The following is a 6,803-nucleotide window of genomic DNA, read 5'->3' on the forward strand; positions in this document are numbered from 1 at the left end:
CCCGATGCCTGCACTGCAATCCCGGCAGAGGCTGTGGGCATGGAGCGAGGCAGGGCCAGCTCCCGCACGCCGCGGGGTCCCTGCACATCATTACGGCTCGGGGTCATTGCCGGGACATCTCCTTACACAGACGGTAACTCGTTGTCAGCACCAATCACCCGGCAGTGCGAGCGCGTTTTCCAGCAAACGCACCGTTCGCCTTGGCCACGGTCAGAGATGCCCTTGAAGAGACAGCACCGATGCCCAGGGAGCGCGGGTTTGCTGCAGCCAAACCGGAGAAAGCCGAGGGCTTTGCTCCGACCTCTGCAGCCTGAAGAACGTGCCCGCTATGCTGATTACCAAATGCTCGCTGTTGGTAGGGGTGCCTAACCGTACCCGTAAGCTATGCGTACCTGCAGGAGGCAAGACAGAGCTGAAACCTGGCCTGGAGGTGAGGAGTGAGGACATATGCAAAACTCCCGGCTTCTGAAGAGCTGTTCTGAGAAAACGTGGCTCTCACACCCATCTCCATCACCTCAAACTGGGATCACTGACGTGGAGTGCAGAGTTAACAGCGCTCTTGAAACCATCCAAAAACTCCCTGCAGCAGCATGGCTGTGTACGAGCGGTGCTGTGCAGCTCCCCCGAGCACGGGCTCCCTCCGCTTCCTCGCGGCCCTCGCTGGGCTGGGAAAACCCTACTGCCTTCCCCACTGCAAGCTTTTGTCCAGATAATGGAGAAAAAGACAGAGAGCCGGCTAAAGAAACCCCAGCCAACCCATTTTGCAGACATACACAACTGGACATTTACTCGCAAGCTCGCTCCAGTGAAAATCAGAGTTAGGTCTCGAAACAGCATTAGGGCGAGACGTGGTGCTGCTGCCGGGGGGCTCGGCTGTACGGGAAAATTCAGCTTTGCTGCAGGGGCAGCATGGATCTGGGGTTACAAAAGGCTTTGGGGGAGCAAGAGGAGCCAGGCAGGGCTGGAAGGGGGCACCAGGCACCTCCGGGGCCCCGCTACCACCCCCCCATGGCTTCCCTGCCAGGCGGCCGCACGGGGACACATCCCTGCAAACAGGGAAGCCTGTCCCTGTACCCCACCGAGGTACGCTCGTAGGATGCTTCGGTTATAGCACCTCAGAGGGAATGCTGTGTTCATTTCCCTCAATGCATTAGGTAGCAAGTACTTAATTGAAATACTTAATTTTGTCTCCCTTGGTATGTGATCTTCACTGTTTCCTGCCTGTTTGTGTTCTTGGCCGTTTGAGGAAACTGTGTAATGTGAGTATTAACGCACTATTAAACCTTCTCAGTAGAATTGTCTTTCCTGGCTGGTAGCTGAACAAAAGATCTTTTCTACTGAGAATAGTAATTTCAATTTAAAATGGCAATATAGGAAGAAGGCAAGATGCTCCCTGCTGTAATTAGAACAAATTTTCTAGCATTCTGCGTTATCTTTAGACTCTGGAAGTGTAGTTGCTCTACTAGGATTAATAAGTCACCTGCATTAACTCTATTTATTGCTGTGTTGTATCACAGGGGCATCACAGTGGCAGCGCTGATCAGAAACTGTTTGCATATTCTGAAATACAGAAGGCACTCTGAAACAGCAGGTTTGTTATTCTTTTTGGTTTATAATATTAATAAAGGCAAAGAGGGAGAAGAAAAGACGTATAGTATTCATCCCTGTGGGAATATGTGACAGTCACGTCGGATGCTTACCAGGGCCTTACGGACCAAGCAGTCTGAATTCCCACGCTAGCCACCCACCACAGTACCCACTATTGATTCTAAAATTATAATCTTTTGCATGCACAATACTGTGCCATTTCTGTCTCCCAAAGTTCACACCCTGTTGGGACTCTGTCGCTCCTTGGGGCTTACGTTACGCTGCGTGCAGATCTATTTAATTAGCCCATGAACAGATTTTGTTTTCAAGACAGCGAAATGTCAGCTCAGACATTAAAAACGCACACGGGGCGGGGGAGAGAGCCGCTTCCCCTGCCTTAGCAGCAGGCACCGGGGGTATCTCCTTGAGGGCTGTAGCACAGCAGGATTTTGTCACCCCTAAAGAGCGGGTTGACAGTTCTCCAAGAACGGCAGTAAGGACAGCAGCGTCGGATCTGCAGGGACGGCAGGCACAGGAGGGCAAAGCACTGGCGAAGCAGAGACTTCGCTGGCAGAAGCACCAGCGGAGCATCGGGCACGTATTCTGCTGGCAGTTTTTGTGAGCGGGCTGGGAATCCAGTTAAGACTTGCTCTCGACCAGCAGCGCATGTCCTATCTGCAACAGACACGTCTAACGATTCTTATCAGCCCTCGAACTGTCATTTCCCAGGTTTGTTTTCAGAGGAAAGGCAAACAGAGGCAGCCGAGGCTTGCAGCGGTGAGCAGGTCCCGCGCCGTGCCGGGCTTGCTGCGGTGCTGCCAGGGCTGCCGTGCCGGGGTCGGGGTCCCCTGCCCACCTCGCCCCCCTCCCCAGGTTCCCAGGACACACGCGCTCCTTTCGGCAGCCGAGCAGTAGGATCCCCGGGGCTGGTGCCGAACTGCAGACCAGAAACCCACCCTGCCAGCCCTTCGCAAGGGGGAAAAGGGAATATTGGGCATCTCTTGTGGGAGATTTGACATGCCCTCCTGGTTTTCTTTACTGTTACGGACTTTTTCGTCTTGCACATTGCTTCCTTGCCAGCGTTCAGCCTTCCGCCTCAGCTGCTAAGGGCAGCAAGTTCTTGCAGGAAGGTGACAGAAATTGCTTATTGTGCAAAAGCAACTTCCCACGTACCTGTCTGCTCACCCTCACATTTCCCAAATAGATGTACTCACAAGTCGAGGCCAAACCTGGGCATTTTCAGCATGTGAAGCTAAGGCTGGAAGGAAACAAAAACTGGGGTAAATAGCCACTGCTAAGAGTCTGTCTACTATGTATTTTTAAATAGACAAGGACAAGCTCTGCTTTTTTGTACAAGTAAGTGTTTGCTTGAATCCTTTAAACCAGAATTTCCTCAGTTCTCACCTATATGCACAGGTGGCCGCTGGAAGTCCAGCCGAGGGACTTCCTACAGCTTCAGAGGTGTAGTATTTTAAATATACAGGCAGTAGTATTTTAAAATAAAATAAATTTGTATTTCAGGCTCACTGTGGAAAGTCTGCAGCTGTATAAGGAGTGCTGGGAAGAGATGCTGTCTTCTGTGACAAATGAAAAAGGAAGATACGAAACTGCAGAGACTGGAGAAGGAAAATACAGTGTGATAAAGCATTATTCGACCTAACGCATTTCCTAATGAAAAGGGCAATGAAGCTCACCAGAAGCCAATAGGAAGGTCATGAGCCAATTCAGGTAAAATGTGAAATAGGCATTTTTGCAGCAGAAAGATGTCCTGCAGCGGGGAGTCGAGAGCAGCTCCCCCTCCGAGTTCTGTCCTCACCCACCCCTGCCAGCAGCACTCCCGAGTGAGACGAGGAGTGCCTTATATACATGTGTGTTTATATCTATCTACCTATATTTACCCTCACTATGAGCAGGCATTGCGATGATCATTTATGGGGGTCCTCTCTACCAGCCTCTCAGTCTGCACCTGGTTTGGGCCTGTTGTTCATACCAGCACACTTTGAAATATTGAAATCTGCATCTAAATCTTCCTGATAAGCAAAACCAACAGGTAGAAACAGCTGGATTTATGTCCAGACCGTTCCCTTTGCACACACCCACACACTGCGATAGTTCAGCGGTAATTGAACTGACTGGGAATTTCCATTTGCTCTCAAGCATGCTTTCTTTTCTCATTAGGGATATATAATCCGTTTGAGTTAAATCAGCTGTTAACAGAACAAAACATTCAGTTTAGTGGAAATCAGTGGTATAAAATCCCAGATTTTGCAGAAAGTGCATTAAGAGGCAAAGCTGGAAGGAATTCAGTTTCAGCTACACCAGACAGAAACCTATTCAGCTACAAGGCATATGCTAGAGCTATGGAGGAAAAGGTGCTAATGCAACATGCTTTGTGGTTGTGGTCCAAACTAAGAACAGATCAGTGATACCAGCAGGAAGACACTAATTTGCTGGCTGTGTATGAAGGCATGTAACAGTATGGCTGCTAAAAAATATGCCTCGTTCTTTACTCAAGTAAGTGCTTGGACCTTGCGCAGCTGAAGCACTGCAGTCAGAATGTGCAAACTGTTAAAACCAGTATGTGAGATTTCCATTTCCAGTACTGGCAGGCTCAGAAGGGCGGTGCTGAGACGCGGGCTGCCGATGAAGCAGCGGGGATGTAGCTGCTTGTACGGCACCGGCTGCACGGGTCTGGCTGCAGCGGGCAGGCAGTTTCCTTGGCAGGTCCAAAGTGCCACTAAAGCCGGTGAGGAGCGAGGGTCCCGGCCATCCGCACGCCTCTCCCCTCCATCAGCAGCACCCGGCTGAGCCCAGGTTGGAGCAAGAGGGGAAAAGTGGTGTAGGCAGAGACAGGAGGTGAGGTTTGCTAGGCTAGGCAAAGGATGAAATACGGAGCAGCCACAGTAACTGGGGTATAAAAAAGGAAGAGGAAAGCCTGGACAAAGTGGGGTATGTGAGGCAGGAGTAAAAAGGAAGCAAGAATGCCAGTGATTTAGAAAACATGCATTAAAAAGGGAAAACGCTCTTTTCTACTCTTGTGAGGCAAGGTGAGTGTGGCTCTGGAAAGATGCTGCTGTTTGCGGCATGGGGTAGCACCTGATCTTCTAATGGTGGAGGTGCTTCCCCAGGAGAAGCCGGGAGCCGATGCGTGAGCGTGACATTACACCCTCGAGGGTACTGTCAGAAAATGCTGGGGCAGGGAGGACGCTTGATGCTCGTAATCAGCGCCAGCAACACGGTCACAACGGGTGTCTGCTTTGGGTGCCCGCCCTTCCAAAAAGCCATTGAAAAATGAGATGACACTCAGAAAAAAGTTACAGGGATGAGTCAGGTTATCTTGGAAAAACCTGCCCTGGCATAGAAGGCTAAATAAATTGAAGTCTCTCAGACCAGATTATAAATCTGAGCTTGGAGTCTTTCGTAACGGATCAACAGCGCTGCAGCTGAAGGATGTGAAGCATGGATTTGGTACGGATTCACTTCTGCCTTCAGATATTTATGCATTTGTGTTCATCCTTGACTATGTGTACTGGCCCCGCAGGAACGTTACACCAGAGGAGGAATCCCTCTCTCTGCCGCCACAGCTTCATGCCGGATCAGGTGTTGTCTGTCTCTCCTGTCCCGGCGAACGTCACGTCGGCGTGAACGCTGCCATGGGTGCCTGGGCAAACCCAGCACACGGCGGGGTCCCCGTGGCCCGACCCCGCGCCCGGCGTTGCTGCCGGCGCCTCAGCCTGTCTCGGGCACGAGCACGAATCCTAAGAAGTGCCTCCTTCCCCGGGCAGCTGTGGGCTCCCGGAATTACTGCTCCGACCTTTCGTCTCCACGGTTTGGATTTACGGCGCTGCTTAGGTAACCGAGGCAAACAGGCGGTAGTTCATAGTGCATATTTACTGATGCTATCTAACGCTGCTCTGGTATGACTCAAAATTTGCTCAAGACAGGGAATTCAAGGAAGCTGCCAAGAGAAGCTCTGTGTTAGCAATGGGACTGAGAGAATCACTAATGAAATAACAATTACAAAGGGAAAGATAAACTAAAAGGCTTCTCGTACGCCAATAGCATCGCTTTGTACTTTTTGTTTTTTTTTTTTACACAATAATCCAAGTTGTTTATTGGAATAAACTCTGGTTTTGGCCATGCAGCTGATTCTCCGAGGACCAAGATGGCTTTTTCATAAACCAGGATGGTGGGCTTGATATTATTATACTGTATTCACCGTACGTCTGGTTTGTGGGCTGAGCGTTTTCTCTTGTGGGAACACTGGGGCTAAGGATTAATTTTTGCTGGCACTTTAAAATCCTAGAGGGCACCACTGAACAGTTTTGTAAACTGGGTTTGCTTTACAAACACAGATTTTACAGGTGTTGCTGTTCTTGTCCCATTTTTCGCTTTCCTTTCTCTTCACATTCAATTTGTATTAAAATGAATCTTCAAAGTAGTAAATATGAGGTTAGTGGATGAGTACAAAAAGAAAAAAACCCACTAATATACAAGAAGAGAAGGTCTCCATATTTACAAAATTTAAGCCGTGGCTTCAAAGTCGTAGTCTGTGTAACTTGCCCCAAAAGAGATGCCAGGCTGGCAACTCCATCTGCATCCGCTTGCATATTCCTACAGGGATACAATATGCAGCTGATTTCCCAATTAAGCTTTCCCAACAAAGTAGTTTTATAATTTAGACAGACTCAAAAGTTTGAAAAATGAATGCATATTCATGAAGTACTAATAATCCTCCGTCTAGAACACAGCTTTTAGCTGAGAGCAGATATGACTAGCTCATGTATCACTCACCACACATCTTAACTAAAATGTGAACAAGGAAGAAATGGCTGAAACCAGCAGATTGTGTTTTGCTAAGACAATAAATAATAATCGTATTCTGACTCAAGCGCCAAATGTATAGCGCTTAATTAGAGGTCAGTAGAGCGTATTTCTGCTCAGCTGTTCCATTTACAGCAATTAACATGTTCGCGTAGCTTAAACTGGGTTGCAGAGCAGATTTCAAAGGGCTGAGCGAAAGCAGGATCGGGGAGGTGGCGTTGGGCCGCTCGCAGCAGCAGCAGCGCAGCAGCAGCGCAGCAGCAGCGCACCCGGCCCCGACGGTGCTGGCGGCCTCCGGGGAAGATGGCGGACGGAGGGCGCTCAGCCCAGGCGCGGTGTCGTCCTCCTCCTCCGCCGCCGCCGAGGCCTGGCGAGGACCCTGCCCTCCTCTG

The 6,803-nt window shown here is 49.8% G+C and overlaps 1 protein-coding gene across 2 annotated transcripts in view; it reads left to right on the forward strand.

The window, feature by feature from the left end:
- Nucleotides 1-1,459: 1,459 nt before the first annotated feature.
- P2RY1 (purinergic receptor P2Y, G-protein coupled, 1) overlaps nt 1,460-6,803 on the forward strand; it is a 7,648-nt gene continuing 2,304 nt past the window's right edge. For both annotated transcript variants that reach the window (XR_775461.1, XM_010584916.1), the window contains exons 1-2: nt 1,460-1,591; nt 3,109-3,315. The gene's annotated coding sequence lies outside the window, so the exon portion shown is untranslated. The remainder of the gene's footprint in view (nt 1,592-3,108; nt 3,316-6,803) is intronic.

The sequence above is a fragment of the Haliaeetus leucocephalus genome, unplaced genomic scaffold (genome assembly GCF_000737465.1).
Source record: "Haliaeetus leucocephalus isolate CR32 unplaced genomic scaffold, Haliaeetus_leucocephalus-4.0 Scaffold1014, whole genome shotgun sequence".
Taxonomy (NCBI): Eukaryota; Metazoa; Chordata; class Aves; order Accipitriformes; family Accipitridae; genus Haliaeetus; species Haliaeetus leucocephalus.